This window comes from Gorilla gorilla, chromosome 2 (genome assembly GCF_029281585.2).
Source record: "Gorilla gorilla gorilla isolate KB3781 chromosome 2, NHGRI_mGorGor1-v2.1_pri, whole genome shotgun sequence".
Lineage (NCBI taxonomy): Eukaryota > Metazoa > Chordata > Mammalia > Primates > Hominidae > Gorilla > Gorilla gorilla.
In genome coordinates, this window is record NC_086017.1 from 176,310,122 (window position 1) to 176,333,758 (window position 23,637).

At 34.8% G+C, this 23,637-nt stretch overlaps 1 long non-coding RNA gene across 5 annotated transcripts in view; it reads left to right on the forward strand.

The window, feature by feature from the left end:
* The first annotated feature begins 315 nt into the window (after positions 1-315).
* Positions 316-23,637, forward strand: part of LOC129532269 (uncharacterized) — a 294,256-nt gene continuing 270,934 nt past the window's right edge. For 4 of the 5 annotated variants that reach the window (XR_008677928.2, XR_010132993.1, XR_008677931.2 and 1 more), the window contains exon 1: positions 316-527. This is a non-coding gene — a long non-coding RNA (uncharacterized lncRNA). The remainder of the gene's footprint in view (positions 528-23,637) is intronic. The other variant, XR_008677930.2, reaches the window with a different exon arrangement.

A 23,637-nucleotide genomic window follows, 5' to 3' on the forward strand; every position in this document is an offset into this window, starting at 1 on the left:
CTCGTGGTGTTTGTACATACGTGAAATCTATATTTTTTATTTTATTGTGAAGTACGAAAGACAGAGAATATTCATAGGCAACAGAATGAGATCTTCCTGCAATTTTTGGTCTTTTTTTAATCCACAGAAATGTGTAAATAAAACCATGTGATTATTTAACAAGAGAAAAAACCATTTGATTATTTAACAAGAGAATTTTCTGACATCCTTTTTCCACCCACAGTTGTTATAAATTTGCTGCAGCTGCTTCTTACCGCCTCCAGATGGCGTGCTGGTGCTCGTTCTCGCCTCCCAGCGACCGGCCAGTTGCCAGCTGCTGGAGAGAATGAGCTTGGAGCCGCAGGGCTTAATCCCGCGCGGCTCAGAGATGGGTTTCTGGACTCGCGAAGCAGCTGCAACAAGGCATCACTCACTGTATAAGTATTTCCATTTCTGAGAGCAAAAGGAAGAACTTAAGCGGGCGGCACTTGGAGTGTAAATTGCTTTGTAGTATTTAAAGGCAGAATGGATCCTGGGCAGCCGAGCTGGTACGTGCAACAGAAACTACTCAATGGAATTGTTCTGGGTAGGACTGGTCTGATCGTCCTTTGTGTACCAAACGTTGTGTGTCCTGGATTGCGCCTATGTGTATACACCCATTTCATTTTCACCAGGATCATGGGGACTTGGGAGTCACAATCTTTCATTTTTCCAAAATGATACAATAAAAGCTTTACAGAACATTGTTTATTAATAGAAATGTGACCCGAGTCACAGTCTTAAGAAACACATGATAATGATAGAATAATACTTTTATTTTATGTTTCTTTGTTAGAGAAAAAGAAAGTAAACCTAAACTGTATCACTGTGCAGTGTTACTAGATATGACTTAAAAGACAATGGCAAAAAATGTTTGACTGCCGTGGAGTAGACTTTTACCTGTAGGTGTAGACTTAAACACACCTGTAATATATCAGTGTTTTCAAATCTATGTGCCAGAAAAAAACATGGTGTAGCTATGAAAACACTAGTTATGAAAAATGCATGTCATGCGTATGTACATTTTGTTTTGTAAATGTGTGTTGTGTATATACACAACATGTATATGTGACCTAGATGCAGAATTATTATCGTATGATTACAAATAGGCATGTGCTGAATATAGATGAATTTCTGCACCTTCATACATTGTATGTCTATCTGGATAACTTAGTATGCAGATTATCCATTGCCACAATATTAAATCTGAATTAAAAAGAATATATTTGTTTTACTGTTATACTTTACATTTGTTGAATTTCATTGAGTTGTGCATTGAGTTTTCTATGCTTTTAAATTCTGAGGAAAGGTTGGTTTTTATATTTTGAACATAAATTATTTGCCGAGGTGATTATATGGGGATAGGATGCATAGATATATAAATATAGGTTCCCTAAAGTTCAGGTTGTATGTGGAATTCACAAGAGTTTTGAAAACTCGAGAGTTCTGACTGAGAGTTTATATTAGAAACAACAAAATTGAAAGATTAAGATTCAGAGCTAAATTGGACATAATCGAGGCTGAGGTTTTATGTTTAGTAATATTACTCTAAGATTAATGTTAGACTACTTATAAACTTGTATAGATTCCCTTGAACAGATGTTGTTCATGAACCAGTGACTGAATTTTATCTTCTATCATTGCATATAAGCAAATATAACACAATTCAATACAAGAAATATGACTTGCAAGCTAACTAGGTAAGATAGCATGCTAAATAAAGCCTAAAATACTGAGAAAAGTTAGAAACTATTGAGTCCCTGCCCTCAAAGAGTTGCCATTCAAATGACTACCTTAGGCATGTTCATGAATATGAGTACACAGTAAAAGACAAAATAAATGCCATTAAAGTGAGACATGCACAGGTGTGTAGCATTTAAATTGAGGGAGAGATCTAAATTAGGGGCACTAGTAAGGCCTTCAGATTGGAAAGCCCTCTTCTAAACAGATGGATTAAAAGAACAATTTTGGTAGGTGTGAAGAGGTTCTGGGCAAGAGATGTATTCAGGTCAGACATTTGGTTTGGGTTGGCTATGGCCTTCTTTATTGGTCTCAGAGGCAAGCAGTAAGAGATAATATTATACAAATAGGCTGTGTGATATTGAAGATGATCGTGAACATGGGACTGAAATTTGTGGATTTCATCATCAGTTCATTCCTAGTGCCACTAACAATGTAGGCATTCAGTATTCTTAAAACATTGAATGTTCTACATAACAACAAGAGCCAGCACAAAGTTTTAGGATATTTGTATGGTTTATGTATTGCATGTCTACCATATTAGAATGTAAGTTGCAAAACATAGCACTCTTTTTCAATATTATATCCTCAGAGCCTAGAAAGTACTTGAAAAATATTTATCTGCTGAATGAATTAATGAATAGTAAAATTGGAATACGGTCAGGGTTCTAAATCATTCACATTTAGTTTTCCTGATGGTCTTAAATTACTAAAATCCTCAAAATTTACCGAGTCGTTGAAGCTATTGTATCAGCTGATTCCACTTATGGCTCAGGTACTTCTAAGCAAGTTCCCTGGAATTACCACTATTGGCATTTAATCTTACTCTATTTTTAACCTCTTTTATGAATAGTCTTGCCTTTACATTTTTAAAACGGTTATTAAGATAATTATAAACTGTGTGATTATTCAGGCAGAATTAAACAGTTCCTCTTCATATCCCTATAGTAGAAATAGTGAGTATATAACACAAGTTAAACAAATACATTCAGGAAAAGAGTTGAGGGTTTGAGGAATGTCTTTGCTCCCTGTAACGTATGTTTACCTCCGTATTAGAACGCTTCTAATATTTGGTTCTCTGCAACTTGATTTAGGCGAAACTCTCTAGAGCCTCTTTTTAATTTTGGATATGCAGAGTGATCATTTGGGGAATCCTTAGCTGTGTGTTTACATAGTATTTGGGAACTCTGTGATAATTTCTACGGGTCACAGCCCCTGACCCCACAACAGCAGTGCTCCTCTTTTTTGTTCCTGTATACTGATATCTATACTTTTTATGGACAATGACATGAATATGTGGATAAACTAGTGAAGAAAAAAGTTTTTGTCATTTGAAAGGATGATACTGGGTGAAAAGATACAATGATTTTAAAGGAATGTATAAACATGATCTGCCCAACTAAATTATAAATGAATGCATAATGACTTGCAAATAGAAGGGCCAAATAAACAATGTCACTGAGCCAACAACTTCAGAAATAAACCCCTGGAGTTTCCCCTGCTCCTCAAGAGAGATCTCTCCTCTGTGATAATGATTTATATATCTTAATTTACTTTTATATCACTCATCTAAAAATATACAAGGGTGGAATTTCTCACTTTAAAAATATATGTCGATGGGGTTTATATGTGTCAGTTCAACTGAGGATGCAAGCTTTTAGTTTCAGCTTGAGCTAATCTGTGCGAAGTCAGGCTTTTTCTCTCAACAGTGTCAATAAGACAAATTTCCACACTAGCCTGGTCTCCATCCTGCTGGACTTGCTGGTAATGCTTTATTTTTATCCCTGTGAGAGGAGGTAGTATGGCATGGTGGCTGGCCCAAGACTTTCACCTTATTTGAAACCCTAGTGTATGGCTTGGCCTGGAGATTAATCTTTCCCTAATAGATTAATCTATTAGGGAAAGTATACCTTGTCTAAATACTGCTGGACATTCAGTTTTGGAGAAATCTACTGCAGTGTGTACTGCAGGTTTTTTCCCCCTAGTGGTTGACTTAAGGCTGTTGTATTAAAACAATAGAAATAGACTTTTCTTCATATATGGAGCTGGCTTGGTCAATATTTTCTAACTTATGTTTTTAAAAACTTATTTCAGAAGAAATGATTATTTCTTCTGAATGATCATTGTTAAATGATCATTTTGAAAGATACAAATACAATGCCCTGAACAACATGCTTGTGTGTCTTCTTTGGAAGGCTGGACATTCAAAATTACACAAATACAAAATATATACAAATAATGGAAGTGTTTCTGCTACTAGATTCACACTATACTCCTTTTTCTGGGTGTAGTGGAAAGATCTCTTCTCCCTCTGTGTATCCTAATGTCACTGTTTTTTAATCAGCGGTGACACTGAATCAGTTTAACATGATTTTTCTTTAGCCTGTGTGACCGTACTGTAAACTCCTTAAAGGCAGGAAACAAATCCCATGCTTTCTTTGAATCTCTCTATTATACTAAACATACTGCCAGCCACAAACAGCACTTAAGTTTATAATTATTTTTTTGAAGTAGGGCCTCTCTCCGTCACCCAGGCTAGAGTGCAGTGGCACAATCATGGCTCACTGCAACCTCGACCTCCTGGACTCAGGTGATCCTCCCACCTTAGCCTCCAGAGTAGCTGGGACTGCAGGCACACGCCATCATGCCCAGCTAATTTTTGTATTTTTTTGTAGAAACAGGGTTTCACTATGTTGTCCAGACTGGTCTAGAACTCCTGGGCTTAAGCAATCTGCCCGTCTCAGCCTCTCAAAGTGCTGGGATTACAGGTGTGAGCCCCCTGGGCCCTGCCATTTTTTTTTTGAACGATTGAGTAAAGATTAAATTATTATTTTTTCACACTAATTAAAATAGTAGATATAGTCATATAATAGTGGCTTCTAAAGGACAAAATGGAAATCTTTCTAGTGGTTCTATATACCAAGAATGTTATACCTGACACATCACAACAGAAAGAGAAAGCTCCTTCTCCTTAATTAACTGTTAGAAATGAAACATCTTTTTAAAAATATTATTTGAAATGTGGAAATATCTATAAAGATACAAAACTTGCCTTTACTTGGTAGAGCTATTTACATCTGGAATAGCTATCTTCTAGCATACCTGTGTCTCTAGGGTGTTGTGTAACTGCAGGTGGAATATTCCAAAGTTAGAACTACTAAAAGAACAAATCAGAAGAGTTCCTAGCAGTAAGAATTAACCTTAAGGAAGCTTAGAAGCATTTATATGCTTTAGAGCTGTTCCTGGGGAAAAAAAAATCATGCATTTTTTATAATGAGCATATTTATGAGCATACCCCCACCTGCCACCAAGATGTATAAAAATGAGTTAGTAGCTGCAAACTGCTATTTTAGCAAGTGCTAGAGGAAAATAACAAAAGATCTGTGGTTGTATTGTTAACAGAAGCGAAGAAGCTTCTCTTGTGTCTCTGAACGAAGGGCTAACAGAAGAGCTTTTGGTTACTAAGATGTATTCTTTCCTGGTCTCAGGCTCATTAACGATGGAAGTAGGAGGGATAGCATATAAAGCGGCAGCTGCAGCTGTGGGCACTCAGATCATTTGTCACCTGGCATGAAGTTAGTGTTGGCCGCTCTGGAGCTCCAGCACAGAACACCAGGGAGCAAAGGCCAACTGATTGTTGTTCCTCACCAGCTTGCTGGCTAACTCCTACTCACTCTTCAGATCTCTGCTGAAGTGTTGCTTCCTCCAAGTAGCTTTGCCTGACCTCTCTAGAATGCATTTAGCACCTTTCTCTACACTGTTATGGCCTCATAGTCTCACCCTTGCCATCACACTTACTGCTTGAAGACCTGCCTGCCCTCCTCACTAGGCTCAGGAAAGGCAAGAGCTGAGTCTTTTCCAACATTGTTCAGTGTCTGTCTTGCATACAGTAGGTGTGTACATATTGATAAGTAGTATCTGTTGCATGCGGCTTTATGAGTATGTATAGGCTGTATGGGCTTGGATATCAATAAAGGCGGTATTTGACTCAGTGCCACGTGTGAGCTGAAAGTGACTAAGCTCTCAGTCCTAGTGTCCTCATCTACTATCTGTGACAATTGTATACCTGCCTGTTAAAAGTAGTTATAGTCCTGGATAACAAACCTGCAAATGTACCCTTGAACTTTAAATAAAAGTTTTTAAAAATAATAAATTTTTAAAAAGTAGTTGTTAAGGTTAAATAATTTTTTTTGTAGTAGTGTTATGAAGATTTATTTATGGGATTTCTGCATGTTAACTGAGTTAATCTTCAAAAAGACAAACATCAGGTTGGTACTATTAGCACGATGCTTTATGTAAGAAATAGAGGCATGGAAAGGTTAGCTTCCTTGCCCAAGGTCACAGAGAGAAGAACAACAAAAATAAAAGGCCTTGTAGAGTGACCAGGTCAGAGTAGATATTTGCTAAATGCTGGACTTGGGACTATTGCAATTTTATTTAGGGAAGGCTGATTCCTGTGTAAATGAGAAATTACACCAAACAATTAAGAACAGTTTGTTCTCTGGTTTCAGAGCCTTCTGTTGCAGATATTTTCTTTGTAGAATTCCCATGGAAGCCCAATATGGTTACAGAAAAACTTCTAATGTGTGCAGTCAGAGAGAACCGTTATCTTTATTGAGCGTTATATGGTGTGGGGCATGTTAGAATCTAAAGAAATCTTTGTAAGAAATATGTTCTTGTTATAGGTCTCAAGATAAAAAAAAGAAGTAAATAATATCATGGCCTATTTTAACAGTTTGCAGCATTCCTCGTTTATTTTGTTTTATTTATAAATTCTATTTATCTTATAGTGTTTACTTTTTCTCACTATAAAATGCTTTTAGTTGAAAATATGTAATACAAACAGCAAAGAAGGAAACAAAAATTATCCATAATTATTCAACTAAGAGATGGCTACTATTAACACCTTGGCATTTTTTTTCTATTTTTTGACAAAATTACATGCACATCTGCTTGTATATATGCATCCATTTGTACACACATTTTAATATGAAATTAGATTATACATACATTCTATGTCCCATTTTGTACCTATTATTTTGTCATGCTCTTTAAAAATTATAATTGTCAGTACCTGCGTAATATTATCATATATGGCTGTATCATAATTTTATTTAGTAGTTTTGCTTCTGTTTAATATTCTCCCAATTTTGAAAATTGGTTTAATTCTTTTCAATTTTCACTTATTTGAACAGGCTTACTATGGTGCTTTACATGACAGATGTACCTTCTAAATAATCATCTTTAGATGATGACATAACAATATTTGAAAATAATATTTTCAAAGGGGGCAATGCACTTCCACTCAGAGATAAACAGGTCCAAAAAATTTTAAGACAGAATTAATATTTAATGAAATAGCAAGAAATAAATTGGAATGGCAAATGCAAATGGAATAATGTTTTTTGAGAGACCATGGTATGCTATCACCTATGAAGGTCAGCGTTATAATTACTATTTTACTGTGACTGACTGGGGCTCAAAGGTAATGAACGACAAAATCAGATTGTTTTAGTGGCTCTGCCAGGATTCAAATATAAGTCTCACTCCTCAACACTTTATTTTCTTCATTCCACCATGCAGTCTACACAGCATGCTAGCAGTGTTCATAGCTCCACATGACAATTTATTTGAGCCTCTGTTTCCTCATGTGTAAAATAGAAACAGTAATACTCACCATGTAGGAGTTTGTGATGGTTAACTTGAATAATATATGGAGATTGAGATCCAAAAGAATTTATCCTTGGGCTCAATTTTAGCATTGAGGCTCATAGGTATTTCATAAAGTATATCCCAAAACTGATAGAATTTCACAATCTCCTGGCAATTGAGGGACTCTCAGAAGGCTCATTAACAACCCAAATTTCCAGACATGAATCTAGAAGATTTATATCCAGAATCTGAAGTAGGTCACTGCCTTTGTTTTTAACAAATCCCTTTGGTAATTTTGATAACATTTTAAATGGCAACCACAGATATAGGCAACTAGCAAAATAATGCTGAAGAGAGGATGAAAAGTTTAAGATGAGACATGAAACTTTGGCAGTCACTGGTTCAAAGTAGATGGAGCTTCCTGTGGGATAGTATGGCTGGAAACTGTGGGGATGTAAAAACAACTCAGGGTTTGAAGGTTTCATTTTCTCAGGTAATTTGAAATATGAAACACATTCAAGGCACTTGAAATTAAAAGCGAAATTAAAAGCAAAATTAATGCTAAGTCGACTGAACAGAAATGGCAGACAGCAAGGTTTTGCCAAAGTAGAATATGCTTTAAAGTGTGTTGATTATGAAGGTAAATGCACAGAATGTGTGATGCTTGTGGATCCTAATCATGTATACACTACTTAAACTAAGAAACCTGATCTGAATTTTCTGTTTGACTTTTTTATTTTTAAGGAGGATATCTTAGAATTAGTTCTTCCCTTCTCTGTATTTCCATAGAATTTTTTCTAGCCTTTTAGACTGAATAGCAATTGATAAAATTGATTTTTCCTATGACAAAAGGAGCTTCCAGAGAATGAGTCCTAATTCATTCAAGAATGATGCTCAAAAGCAACTTTTCAGTGAATTTTTCAACCCACATTTTCATTATTTTAAATAGTTGACGGAACATCTTGTAACTTTAAGAAAGTTCTCTACAGGAGATGTGCACTATATTATTTAATTAAAATGATTACCAAAGATTTTAGAACTTTTGTTCTTTTTGTATTGCGGTTATTTGACGTGAATTCCTAGAGAGTGTACTAAAGAAAACATTCTCTAATATTTGAGACCAATGTTCTCTAAAACTGTGTTTTTGTCAGGAATTAATAAGCTGCCTGACATTAATATCGTTAAAATTATAATTGATGGTATTACATTTCCTGGTGTACCTTCTGCTACAGAAATATTTCGAGTTGTGCCAACTAATTTTCTGGGCCTGTTACTGAATAATAAACATAGTGGAGACTAGATATTTTGACTTGCATTTTCTGGTTAAATCTAACCTTGAAGTCCTCTATAGTTGGATTTTTGTATTGGTCCTTAACATATAATCTTACAATCTTAGGGGGCTAAAGGAGAGCTTGAAAAGTGATTTTCAGGAAGAAAGGATAATCTCTACAATTTCAAAACACTTTCAAAAAAGCCATGTCACAACTTCTCTTGCTAACCTATCCTCATATCAGTTACCTGCATTGTTGTGAGATTCTTTATTAAACCCTTCCCTGAATACTTCCTATTGCTATATAAGCTCACATCTTCATGCTTGATCTTAGTGGAAACAGAAAACTGGTCCACTGACCTTTTAATACATGTCATTTAGATATTAGGAGATTGTTATTGAAATCTCTCCCTCAATAAATACTGCAGACACCTTATGCACCTAGTCCATGCTCTTTTGATGAGTTCCTTCTGCAGGGCAGGGCTCTGTGTACTTCACATGCAGGGAGCTACAAGAGGGGCTTTTCTAGGCCTCCTTGCCTTCTTACTTCTAGTTTTTAAAATCATTTTCCCTGGTTTTGTAATTTATCTAAATTGGCTATTTTTTTTAAATTCTCTGCTTGACTTTTTCCACTGGCCTTTTCACCTTCTACACTTGACCATTCACATTCAGAAACAACACCAAAAAAAATGGTGGTTGAATCCTGAAGAAGGATTGAAGGTATACACTTTACAGTATAATTTTGTATGTACGTGATTTTATGTACACATTTCAGACACCTATCATCATTTTCCTGTAGGCATGTACTATTCAAGTGCAAAGTTTTGTACCAAATATTAAGTGGATTTATCAATAATGCAAAACAGTAAACCTTGCCCTTGAGGAATGCCTGTATTGAAGACTCACAATCACATTACCACCCACTTATTGTGTATTGAATCCTGATCATCCTGATGGCAGGTAACATTATGAATATACTAGCATTAAGTAAAAAGATTGTCTGACTAAATGATGATCATTTTACCTTATTTCTGAGTAATTACTTTTTGTTAAGGACCTCTTCTATCCTTTTAGTTTAGAAATGCAACCTGATGTCTCTTCCTTCAATTTATACTTCAGTAACTTAATCATAATTTTACACCATCTAGTTAGTGAGTTTTCCATGTTTCTTCTCTCATTCTTATCATTTTGTAAGTCATCTTCTCTTCTGGCATATTTATGGATTTTTAGGATGGTAAGTTTGCTGGAGTCTCATTGATTGCTACTTTCTATGCAGAATCTTTTAGTCAGTGTCAAAGGGAGATTATTATATGGGTATCTCACACACAGGAAATTAGATTCACTATAAACCAGCTATGGTGGATTTGCTATATTAGATTAGATTAAATTAGATTCGCTGTAGACTTTTTCATGAACTGTTTTCAAATCTGTACTCATTTATTCAGCATGAGTGCAAATCATTATGATAAATTATTCAAAGTACATTTACAATTTTATACATCAATTTGAGAAACTTTTAATATTTACTGTTACATTTTCAGAATCAATAATTTTCTGCTTTTCACGTATATTTTTAAATTGTTTCAATCTTTCATGTTGAAATGTTTCTGGAAGATAAAACTGGAGAATCACCCTAGCTTTTGTTTGTCAGTACTGCAATATTGGGCAAGTTACAAATGGCTAAACAGATTATATATTGAGTTTGTGAGACATAAAAAAATTTTACCCACAAGAAAAGGATGCTGTCTGTCTGATTTGATGATCTACATAACATTGGGAAGAATAATACAAATCTGTATTTGTATAATTATTAGGCTAGAGATCAGAAAATGAAGCTGTGCAAATCAGTTGGCTGTATTTTTAACTTTCATTTGCGACTGATAAGCATACTGCAGAGCTTGAGATATTACTCTGCTTAATTTTGCCTAAAACAGTACTTAAGTAGATCCATTACTGATTTGGATTTTATAATAAAAAGAACTGTTAAGGAGAAAATTTTTGTTTGGCAGTTTGGAAATGAAATGTTCCAAACTTTCATTGTGCAACAGTTTCTTAGGCTCTGGTAAGAAATTAGATTATGTCAAAACTAGTTAATTACAAAGATAAATGTGAAATGCAGGAGATTGATGAAAACAAAACAATTTCAGCCAAAGTTCAGGAATTTTTTTTTAATTCAGTGATAGCACAGATATCTTAACTGATGTCTGGGCTCCATTTCATTTACTTACTAGCCCAAATGTCAGCAATGTGTGCATTAAGGTTGGTTTTCAGATATTAACTCTAAACAGTATTCATCAATTATACTCTTGAAGCAAACATAAAGCCCTTTATAGCAGAAGGGTCTTTATTCCCCCTTTTCTCCAATTTTTATTTTGTTATTATGTGTTTATTTCTATCAGTATCCTCCCTTATTTTCATCGTTTTCATATTCTACCCCACACCTGGACTAAGTTGGAGTAAAGAGATCCCTGAGTTAAGAATGCCAGTAAGATCAGAACACTATGAGAATAAGGTGGTGATAGTGGGATAGGGAAAGCAGCTGAAAGGGGTTATTTGTATTCCAAAATACATGCATCTGCACCTGCAAGAAGACTTTTGCCATCACAGTCAACTCTTTATTATTTAGAGAACTCTCTGCTTTGTGGAGATTTGGCTGTAACCCCAGACTTGCTTCCCTGGAACACCTAACTTTGTTTTTTTGCTGCCAACAGCATGGTCTCCTTAGGAAGGATTCGGCTTAGACGTGGAGAGGAAGACTGAGTGCCTGTGTGTATGACTGGGTATAAATCAATCAAAATTCCAAAGGCAAATTTAAAAGATTTGGGTGCATTATTTTGTGCACATGCCTCTTTTTCTACCTTATTGAAAATAATTTCAATGCTTGTATACTTTTAATATATTCAGTGCAGTGCAGTGCATGCTCAAACCTATTTCATGTGGTCTTTCTTAACTTCATACTTAACATTTAAACATCTGTATGTTTAATGATTTTACCCTGGCTACAGGCATTAGTCAAATATTTGTTTTCCTTTCTGTGCTATCATCAAAGGACTATTACATTTTTAATCTTCCCTGAAGAAATTGTAACACTCCATTAGAAAATGGTAACAAACACAATGATACTCCCACTCCATCTTCCATGGCAATTCAAAGCTTGAACATTTATTCACTGGACGAAAGAGGTTTGCCTATAGTTTCTGCATGGGATAATGAGACAATTGCTTTTTTGTTTTAAAAATATAATCCCGGCAACGATGTGAAAGATGAGTTCGAAATAAAAATCTTATTGGTAGAAAGTGTGGGACCAAACTGTCAGTGGCAGCAGTAATGAAAAGGCGGGTGTGGATTTAAAAATACATTTTAGAAGTAGATAAATAGAATTTGGCATTAAGAGATGAGGGAAAGTAAGGAGTTAAGGATAACTCTGAGATTCTAACTCATGTAGTTAGCTACCTAACAGTGGCATTCATCATAGTAATTTATAGCCACTAAGCTTTATTGAAGGGATGCTTGGGATTTTAAGGGAGAAGCAGGAGAGTGGAGTGGAGATAATGTGTTTGGAGTTTGTCATGCTGAGTTTGTTACCTGTTGGACATACATGTAGAGCAGTGTTTGTCAATCTTGGTCATACTGACACATTGAGATGGATAATTCCTTTTTGGGGGTGGGGGGTTATTTTGTACATTGTAGGATTCTTAACAATGTTTATGGACTCTACTCACCAGATGTCAGTAGTACCTCTCTCATTTGTGCCAACCAAAAAATATCTCCAGATTTTTCCAAGTCTTCCCTGAAGCAGGGACAAAATTGCACCCAACTGAGAACCACTGGTATAGAGACAACAAAGAAGATATTGATGTTGTGTGTCTAGAATTTAGGAGACAGACAAGGCTTGAAATCAATATTAGACTCATCAGTAGCGACAACCTAAGCAATGTGAATATATGAGATTCTGCAGGGGAAGAATGTAGATGATTATATGTTATCTAATTTTTTATTGAACAGGTCTGGAGACTAAAAATTCCTAAACACATGAGATAGATTGAGTCAGCTCATCTTATGTTTGAATACTTTCAAATGTTGTATGTTATTATTGTTGTTATATACTGTTACATATCAGCCAAACTGCTTGTATTGAGCCACAATTAATTTTTCCATAATAATATTTCTTTTGTCCTAATTTTGCTTTTGTGGAACACAAAACATGCCTATCAGGACAAATAGAATTCTTTCTAAATCCCTCCACATATTTTAATATAACTATTAAATTAATTTTTAAAATTCAATATTCTTATGCCCTGACTAAATATCTTTATAATTTTCAACCTTCTTTTATACATTATATTTTGACATTTCTTGCATCATGAGTACTTTCTATTGAACTGCAGCCATTTTACATATTCTTCTTAAGGTATGGAGAAGAGAAATGAACAAACTCAATGTATGACTTCTAGTTTAGAGGAAAACGGGCCGTCAGTTTCCACAGTTTGGTCATAGTATTTTTTGGTCATAGTTATTATTGCGTTAGCTTCTTTGTCAGCCAGATGATGCTATTGTCTCTTATAGCTTGTTGTTTTTATTTTGCATGAACTTTCTGTTAATATTTCATATCATGTATTAGCAATTTTTAAAAAGTTCATTTCACATATCATATCATATGTTAGTGATTTTTTAAAAATCCAAAATGTGAAAATTTATATTCATCCTTTTAAAAGTATACCCTTCTTTGGTTTAGCCAATCATTTCAACCTGCTTGATCCTTTTGGACTATGATTTCATCATGCAACATATTTGTTATTTCTACCAGTTTTATGCCATCTACACAGTTATCAGTCATATTTATCCAAGTCATTAGTAAAAATGTGAGCAGGTCAGGTTCAGAGATAATGGAATTATGTAGTGTTATGGATTTTCTCTTCAGTGCTTTCCCCAGCTCCCTTTTGCTTAAAGGTCTTTTTATTTTCATAGAGTGCTATAGAAACAAGACTTATGTACATTATTTTCCACCTTTCCCAGATAAAACCTTCAAATATAATCCTACCACAAGATATGGCAAGGTAAATTATATTTCATTTGTTGGATTCCATTTACAGGAAAAATGATTTTGCTGAGTGATAAAATAATGTTAAGTGATAAAAACAGGATACAGATTTGAATATAAAGTATGACTATATATAGTAGATGTAGATCTAGATATAGACCTAACTATCGATATAGAGAACACCAAAATCTCAGTTTTAACACCAAAATGATAGTTTTCTTTAAAATGGTAATTATGATTGATGCCTTTTTCTATCACATTTTGTAGTCTCAAAATGTTATATAATGGATTTGTCATTTTAAATGCAGAAAATAATAAAATATACTTATATAATTATAAATCAACAATATTTAAAACAGAATCTGCAAATAAATGCATGGATTCCTGATGACCAGTATTTGAGGAAAAGGCCTAACTGAGCCTTAGTAACAAGAGAAATCTTCCTAAGGAAGCCACAGGTTTTCAATATTTTCTAAGAAGAAGGAGAGTTGAAGTTGCATCATATTTTTCCATCACCAACACCCTGCCCTGATTGAAAAATCTCTTAAGAGATAACAGATGTGGGTGGATAGGCCAGAAAAAGCTGTCAGATGGGGAAACATATTTGTCCGTTTTTCTCAACAGCGTTGTTATAAAGATCAAGTGAGATGGATAAATGTGAAAATTGGTGGATAAAGCGGTTAACAGTACTATTCAAGGGTATCGATGAAAAGGAGTTTAAGTTATAATTACTATTTTGAAAGAGTATTGTGTTTTATTAATATATAATAGAATGTTTGACCGGCCAGGCACGGTGGCTCAACATCTGTAATCCTAGCTCTTTGGGAGGCCAAGGCAGGCGGATCACCTGAGGTCAGGAGTTCGAGACCAGCCTGGCCAAGATGGTGAAACCCCACCTCTACTAAAAATACAAAAATTAGCCGGGCATGGTGGTGGACCCCTGTAATCCTAGCTGCAGGCTAGGCTTCCCTCTGGGGGGACTGAGGCAGGAGAATCACTTGAACCCAGGAGGTGGAGGTTGCAGTGAGCCTAGGTCGCGCCATTGCACTCCAGCCTGGGCGACAAGAGCAAGACTCCATCTCAAAAAAAAAAAAAAAAAAAAAAAAAAAAGAATGTTTGACTACTTTTCTGCAAAAGTCCCTTGAAGCCAAACACCATGTCTTTTTAAACTACATGGCTCCCAATGCCTAACACAGAACCTCATGCCTATGAGTAAATATCTTTGGAATAAGTAGAGAATGAATTACATTGCTGGCAATATTTTCAAAATAATAGTGACTTTTTATTAACATAAGAGAAATGGAATAATAAATAGTGTCATAATAACTTAGCAAGTACTAATGCTGTTATCGTGCCAAATTGATATAACAGATGATCCATCTATATTATTAGTGACTAATAACAGCATTTGAATTCCTCCTGTTTCTGTTTCCTAATTTTAGGCACTCAGATTTTATGCTTGGCCCTATTGTCTCTATACTTTTATAATTTTGATTGTATTCGTGCATCTGGTCTCTAATATCTTCTCTGTGCTCATTACTTAAATAAGTCGACTATTTCTAGTCCTTCATGTCTGACCGCTGAACATATTTGCTTGCTGTCTTCATATCTACTCAAATTTAGCCTATATAAAACCTAACCTATATTCCATTGCCCTTCCCTGATCACCCAAGTTCTGAAATACACATACAACACATGCTACTTTTTTAGGTTTCTTTTTTGTTAAGGGCATCTGTCTTTCCCAGTCACTCATACTAGAACCCTTGTTCTTCCCGGTCCACTTTCCCCATCATTTATATTCATCAATAATAAAAAGTTTTTAAATCTTAATGCTTCCATCTCCAGTGATATCTCTAGAGCCTATATTTGTTATTTAATTCTGAGACCCCATAGTTCAGGCTTTCATAATCATTCATTTAACCATCACAATTCTCTCTTGTAGCTATCAGATCAGGATAACTCTTGTGTTTGTTTGCCTCAGTTCAAAATCCTTTAATGACTACCACTTTACCTACTAACTTCAGTTATATTATTAAGGTCCTATGAACATCATTTGAAAATATTAACTTTTCAAAATATTCTAAGTGTCAACCTTATATAGTGTGATTTCACAACTTCAGGGTTCTACCTAAAACAGGTGTTTGACTTTCTTTTCCATGTAATATTCTTTGCGTATTAAACCCACTGAAAGAAGGGAGCAGATGTTCACAAGAGGGAATTTGGATTAGAATCTCAAACTCTTGGACACAACTAGTGTCCTCATGCTAGAATGGGAGACGTACACCCACCAGTGTAGAATGAAAAACTAACTTTACTTCAACACCCAGGAAATGTGAGATAATCCTGTGAATGGTGTGCAATGGCTACAAGTCTTGGCTCAGTGATCTATGGTCCTATTCAGGAAATTTCTAAGGAGAGCCGCTTGTATCTACCTTACCATTTATTTCACTCTTCTGATTTTACTTCTCTCTCCTGATTTTCATCAAAAATAAATGTGGGCCAGGGGCGGTGGCTCATGCCTGTAATTCCAGCACTTTGGGAGGCCAAGGGAGGTGGATCACTTGAGGCCAGGAGTTCAAGACCAGCCTGGCAAACATGGCAAAACCCCGTCTCTAACAATAATATAAAAAAATTAGCTGGATGCGGTGGTATGTGCTTGTAATCTCAGCTACTCAGGAGGCTGAGGCAAGAGAATCACTTGAACCCGGGAGGCGGAGGTTGCAATGAGCCGAGATCATGCCACTTCACTCCAGCCTGGGCAACAGAGCAAGATTCTGTCTCGAAAAATAAGAAAATATAATAAATAATAAACCAAATAAATAAATGTGGAATCAAGTGAGATGAGGTTAGAAATATTTCTGGAATAAGGAAGTCTTGAATACTATGTAGAAAGACAGAAAGGATGCTCTTTCTCAGAGAAGTGTAGTAAGAACCGCTATCCAGAGACAGCAGTGCGTTGGGTGGTTCCTTAGCAAGAAATAATGAATTAGTGGCAAGTAGATTAACAAAGGAGGACTTAAGCTGGTATAAATTTGATGAAAAGGAATGCAAAGTTATGAAGACAGCTATAAAGTATCAGGATAGCAGAACAGTAATTTTGTAATTGATCCAAAGACATTAATTTCATGTTGCTGGTCACATGTCACATTTAAAAGGGAAATAAGAAGTTTCTTAATATGAAAGATGTTTTTCCATTATTAAGTATGACTCCAAAGAAATACTGACAAAAGAAACAAAAAGTTGTGCATTTTTTTGTTTGTTTTTAATGATGCCTGCAGACTTTAAAATAGAATTTAGGGATTAATATTTCAATGCAAATGCCTATCTTTAAAAGCCCAAAGTGCTAATACTATTAAATCGTTTATCTATACATTTCTAATTTTTTAAAAGTAAGCTAAATCACACATTAAATATAAAAGCATATTTTCTTCTTCAGAAACAATAAGTGGAAAATTACCAAATATTTAAAAAATAATTTTGGAGATGAAAAAGAGAATATGCTAAGCATTAGTTTACATTAAATCATTTCAAATGAAAAGATATTTATAATGTTTATCTGAAGCAGATATTAATGCAGTAGGTGATTTTGAGTATTCCATTTAAAAGTTGTCTTTGCCGCCAGGCACGGTGGCTCACACCTGTAATCCCAGCACTTTGGGAGGTTGAGGCAGGTGGATCAGTTGAGGTCAGGAGTTTGAGACTAGCCTGGCAAACGTGGTAAAACCCCGTCACTACTAAAAATACAAAAATTAGCTGGGTGTGGTGGCACACCTGTAGTCCCAGCTACTTGGGAGGCTGTGGCGGGAGAATTGCTTGAACCTGGGAGGCAGAGGTTGTGGTGAGCTGAGATCACACCACTGCACTCCAGTGAGCTGAGATCACACCACTGCACTCCAGCCTGGGTAGCAGAGCAAAACTGTGCTAAAAAAAAAAAAAAAAAAAAAAAAAAAAAAAAAAAAAAAAAAAAAAAAATTCTTTGGGACTATTCTAGGTTTGTGCTTCATTTAGTGGAAAAATCAGATTCTGAGAATCAGAGATTTTGCCTCTGCTATATTCTTGTTATGCTGTCTTCATCTCGTCTTTCTAGAGTTGCTCAGAGACTTGAAGTGCTCACCAATATCTGGTATGAAGTTATGATTGTCTTTTTTCTACCCCATTCCTTTAATTCTCATTTTACTTCTCCACTCCCCAAGAACGAATCTCTTCAAAAATGAACTAAGAATGGTTTAGCAACAAGCCTTGCAAGGTATAATCTGTACATTTAAAGGCTATGTGGATTTGAATCTACTCCAACTAGTAGTCCACCTTTACTTAGAATATGAGCTGTAATTCTCTCTCATATCATTTCTTCAATCCATGGTTTGAAACAAACAGGAAACTCCAGCCAGAATGCATAAGGAAACAGTTTTTGTAATCTTGAAACAAAGTTCCCACCCAAGGAATTCTCTCTGTGCTCTGCATGGGATTAAGAGTTGGAGGGAAGTCTCAGTGACTCATTTGTCTTAGTTGTGTTAAAGCACACTTATGAAATTCACAATTCAAAATTAACCTGAAAGAGAGGTGATTTCTTGATCATTTATTATTATTTTTTTCACTTTAAATCCCTGAAATGTTGACAGAAAATGCCAGAAGAGAATAAAACTTTTATAGTGGAGAACACATTAACTACCTTATTAATTGATGAAGGGTTGAACCACAAAGCAGGGGTAGGCTGTATAAAAAGATGTGTTGTATAGATGCCAGAGAGCCTCTTAGTAAGATCAGCTGTCTGCCAACACATTGTTGAAAATAATACTAGACAACTTAAACTTCTCTTTTTCTTCCTCCTCCTCTTCCTCATCCTCCTATTTCTTTTCCTCCTCCTCCTCCTCCTGTTCCTTCTTCTCTTTCTTTTCTCCTTCTTCTCCTTTCCTTCCAGTGTTAATTTTGATTAGGCATGAACAAAACCAGGAATTTTATCATTTATATGATTATATGAAGATATTTCAAGCAGTATAATCTAATTTTGTATATAAAGACATACTCCCACATGGCTTCAGTGAATGACAGTTGTGTTCCATTGTAAAATGATTTCTATTTTTTCATGTTAAGTATTTCTCCTGAAGCCCTGTAATCAGTGAACTCCATTCCTTTTTAACGCTTGAGTCTACTGTACTTTAAAAGGTTAAATTAAAAGAAAGACAATTCTGCAATAACATCCCACATCCTTTATTCTGCTTGGCATTTCAACTTTAAAAATGAATTACAGCAATGACTTTCTAAGCAACATTGAATGGATATGAAAAATAGGTTTTGAGCATTTCATTTTAAAAATTTGATTTATTTTTATTCTTTTTGAGTGTGTCTTTTGAATGATTTGTTTTACAAAGTCACTACTGCTTTAAATGATATGATAGAGCTTTCAAGTATCCTATTTTAACTGGACATCCAGATTTAATAGCTTACACACTGGTTCTCAAGGTGAGGTCCCTGGACCTCATGAGTATCACCTGGGAACCTACTTGAAATGAAAATTTTCAGGCTCCACCCCCAGACATACTGAATCTGAACTGCTTGGGGGAGAAGTCCAGCAGTCTCTTTTAATAAGCCCTCTTGGTGAATCTGATGCAGCTCAAATAGAATGACTAATTTATTGCATTAGACTCAGGGAATGGATATAAATTAATATAAAATTATATAAAGAGGGCTTTGATTAGAAATGACATAATTTTTCTTCTAAATTTCTGTTGTTTTAATTTGTTTTAGTCAATTTTCTCTCTGCCCATAACTTCCTCTTGTTTCTCACATTACCAATAGTATCCTGAGTTAGAAATTTTAACAATGAATCTTTTCTCCTGGGTTTTCTTTTGTTCTCTTCCTGAACTTATATTGTTTTCAAAAGTGACAAATTTCGGTTTGAATCTCTGTGATGTCACTAATTATGTGACTTGGGAAGTGGCTTGATCTTTCTGAGTCTTACTGTCTGTAAAATGGGGACAATATTATTTTGTAGATCTGTTATGAGAATTAAATAATATAGCTTATGTAAAGTACTCAGTGAAGTGCCTAGCACATAGTAATGCCTATGTTAATCTAATTTGTCTGTCGATGATCTGCCTTTCTTGATAGGTGGTAATATATGAAAGTAATTTCAGTCTGTTAATGTCAGATAAAAATATTAGTAGTAATTGTCAGTGTTATTGTCATAAAACAATATACATAACAATAATATCTAGGGACAATATATTTTAATATAATTGAAACATTCTTTTATGTTTATTTTCTAATGGTTTTGTGTTGTCTTAAAGGTATTATTATATATCAAATGTTTACTTTGTTAGAGATTTTGCACCTACCTATAATGACAAATCATTGGATTCCATGTTACCAATTCTTTCTTAGTTTCTTCTCTTAAGACATCTTTGTCTCTTAACTATAGCCTAGTGTTTTCAGGTATCCTCATTTTGAACTGTTGCCTCCATTTTCCTTCCTTTGACTCTCTAGTTTCTTATCTTATGCCTCAGTAATTACAGCGTCTTTAATTCAGCTAACGTGGGCAAGTACATCATTGATGTTTAAAGTGCAGAGCAGTACAGAGAGCTAGAAGATCATAAGTTTTTTGACTTTGAAACTTTTCTGGTTGTACTATGGTTCTATGGAACAAAAGAAATTGCACTGTAGACAGCATTAAATTTCACCTATAGTTTCAAATTAACTTTCCTAGATTGGCAACAAAATTAACATCTTGTTGAGAGACTTTCTGAAATGATTAAAAAAAGTGGGATAAATTCTCAAAAGACTGCTACTGACAAAACATAATCCTTAGCTGATGAAAATGGTGAAAAAACAAATAATAATTCTAATTTTAGAAAATTAACATATATGAAGGATATATTTTTTATCTCTTTTTCTTACCAATATCTTCCTTCTGTCTTTAAACATAGATATGTGTCCTCTGACTTATAATTTTTTAACATGGCTTTCTATTCCATTCTATTAAGTCTTTCTATCCCATTGCTTTATGTTCAGATGAATTGGCACTTTCTGCTTTCATTTTTCCTTTGTTTAATTTCACAAATTTTTTGTCATGTCTATCCCATTTCTCTACTGACCCCTGCTCCCCTGAGTGGGCAGCACCCTGAATAGGCAAGACTGACTTTCTTCATATATCACTTACCCTTAATGGTGCATTGGATTATAAACTGTTAGTATGATAAGGGACTATAGAGACCATGTATTTGAAGCCTGTATTTTACAGGTGAGAAAACCAATGCCCATAGAAGCTATGTGACCTAATCAAGGCCACTTAATAAGTGGTAGAGATAAAGTCAGAACTCCTGTGCCCTGGTTTCTAACTCAGTGAAGTCATATGATTAAGTTATAACTTTGTAGTTCTAAAGGTAGAGGTAAAACAGGGTATCTTCCCTATATATGAATGGAGTTTCACTAATTACAGTAAAACGTAACATTTGCAAACTTATTGAGTGCCATATGCTTACTGAATGCTAAGTGTCTTGCATGGATAACCTCATTTAACTCTTACAGAAATTCTGTGAGGTCAGAGATGTTATTATCTCCTATATATTTCCATTTTACACTTGGAGAAATTGAAGTAGATAATAAATAACTTGCCTAATATCAGAGTCATAGACTCACAGAGACCACATAGACAACAAAAAGATGAAACACATTCAGTATCCTTTAGATAAAGATTGTCATGGGTTGACAGGACACTGAGTCCTTCTTTATCTGGTTGGGGATGGGAAGTAATTGGAGTGAAGAAAACAGCATTGTGCTGATTAAATCTCATCAAGTACATCAGTCTTGGCAAGGATTGGTTGTATCTCCTGTATCCTCATGGACATTTCTACTCTCCCATATAGACATTATTTTAATTTTAATTTTTTTTGGCTTATAACAGCCATAAGTTGGCTATTTATTATCTGACAGTTTCTTGGGTTAGGAGTCCAGTTGTGGCTTAATTGGGTTCTCTGCTCAGGGTCTCTCAAGGCTCCAGTCAAAAGGTGTCAGCTGTGCTGCATTCTCATCTGGAGGCACAACTCACAATGAATCCTCCTCCAACAAATAATTCTGTTAGAGGAATTTATTTTCTTGCCACAGTAGGTATGAGGTCCTTCAGCTCCTTGCTGGCTGTCAACTTCAGGCTACTCTCACCTCCTAGCCAAAAGGGCCTCCCAATATGATCTATTGATTCTTCTTCGCCAGCAAGGCTTCCGAGTTTCTAGAAAAAGCCTACTGGTAAGACAAAATGTTTATTTTTATTTTTATTGTGTATTGTCAATTTATAATGGCATATATTTTTGGGGTACAAAGTGATATTATAATTTATGAATACAATGCACAATAATTTAATCAAGCTAGTTCACATATCCATAATCTCTAATATTAACATTTTTTGCTGCGATAATATTTAAAATTCATCCTGTCAACAATTTTGAAAAGTGAAATACTTTGTTATTAACTATATCCTCATGCTGTGCAATAGATATAAATAAAAGCATATTCCTTCTGCCTGAGGATTTCATACACTTTGACCATCATCTCCCCATTACTGCCTGCCCCAGCCGCTGTAACACCATTCTACTCTCAGCTTTTATGAATTTAACTGTTTTTGATTCTACATATAAGTAAGAACTTGCAGTATTTGTCTTTCTGTCCTGGCTTATTTTACTTAGCGTAATGTTCTCCAATTCCATCATGTTGTTGCAAGAATTTCCTTCTTTTGTTGATAGAATTTCCTTCTTTTTAAAGGCTGAATGGTATTACACTGTGGATATATACCATATTTTCTTTATCTATCTGTTGATGGACACTTAGGTTGATTCCATAAGTTGTCTATTATGAATAGTTTTGCAATAAACTGGGAATGAAAACACCTCTTTTACAAAATAATTTTAAATCTTTTGATTAAATATCAATAAATGGGATTGCTGGATGATATGGTGATGCTATTTTTAATTTTTGATGAATCCCCATTCAGTTTTCTATAATGGCTCTACAAATTTGCATTCCCACCAAAAATCTGTAACAGTTCTCTTTTCTGAACATCCTTGCCAACACTTGCTATCTTCTTTTTTTGATAATAGCTGTTCTGACAGGTGTGAGATGGTATCTCATTTTGGTTTTAGTTTGCATTTGCCTAATGATCAGCAATGTTGAGCATTTTTAAATACATCTGTTGACCATTTTTATCTCTTCTTTTGAGAAGTGTCTATTGAGATTCTTTGCCCCTCTTTGGTATTTTTCTTTTGTTTTGTTTTCTTGCTATTGAGTTGTTTGAACTTCTGGCATATTTTGGATATTAACTTCTTATTGAATAGATTACAACTATTTTCTCCCAATATGTAGGTTGTCTGTGTACACAGTTAATTGTTTCCTTTGCTGTGCAGCTTTTTGGTTTTAAGTGATTCCTTTTGTCCATTTTTGCTTTTGTTGCCTGTGATTTTGGTGCCAAATACAAAGAATTATTGTGTAGACCAAAGTTATGGAGCTTTTTATTCCATGTTTTCTTCTATTACTGTTACAGTGTCTCTGCTTAAAATCAGAGGTTTAAGTCTTTAATCCATTATGAGTTGATTTTTTTTATGTGGTGTAAGACAAAGGTCCAATTTTGTTCTTCTGTATGTGGATACTAATTTTCCCAACATTATTTGTGTAAAAGACTATCCATTTCCCATAAGCAAATACTGTAAAACTGCATTATATGAAATCAACAAACAAAAAATAATAGCATTTCTATACACTAACAACGAACTATCTGAACAAGAAATTAAGAAAACAATCCATTTGTAATAGCAACAAAAATACTTAGGAATAACTTTAAGCAAGAAAGTGAAATATCTTAACGCTGGAAACTATAAAACATTTTTAAAAAGTTGAGGTGGACACAAATAAATGGAAAGATATTCTATGTTCA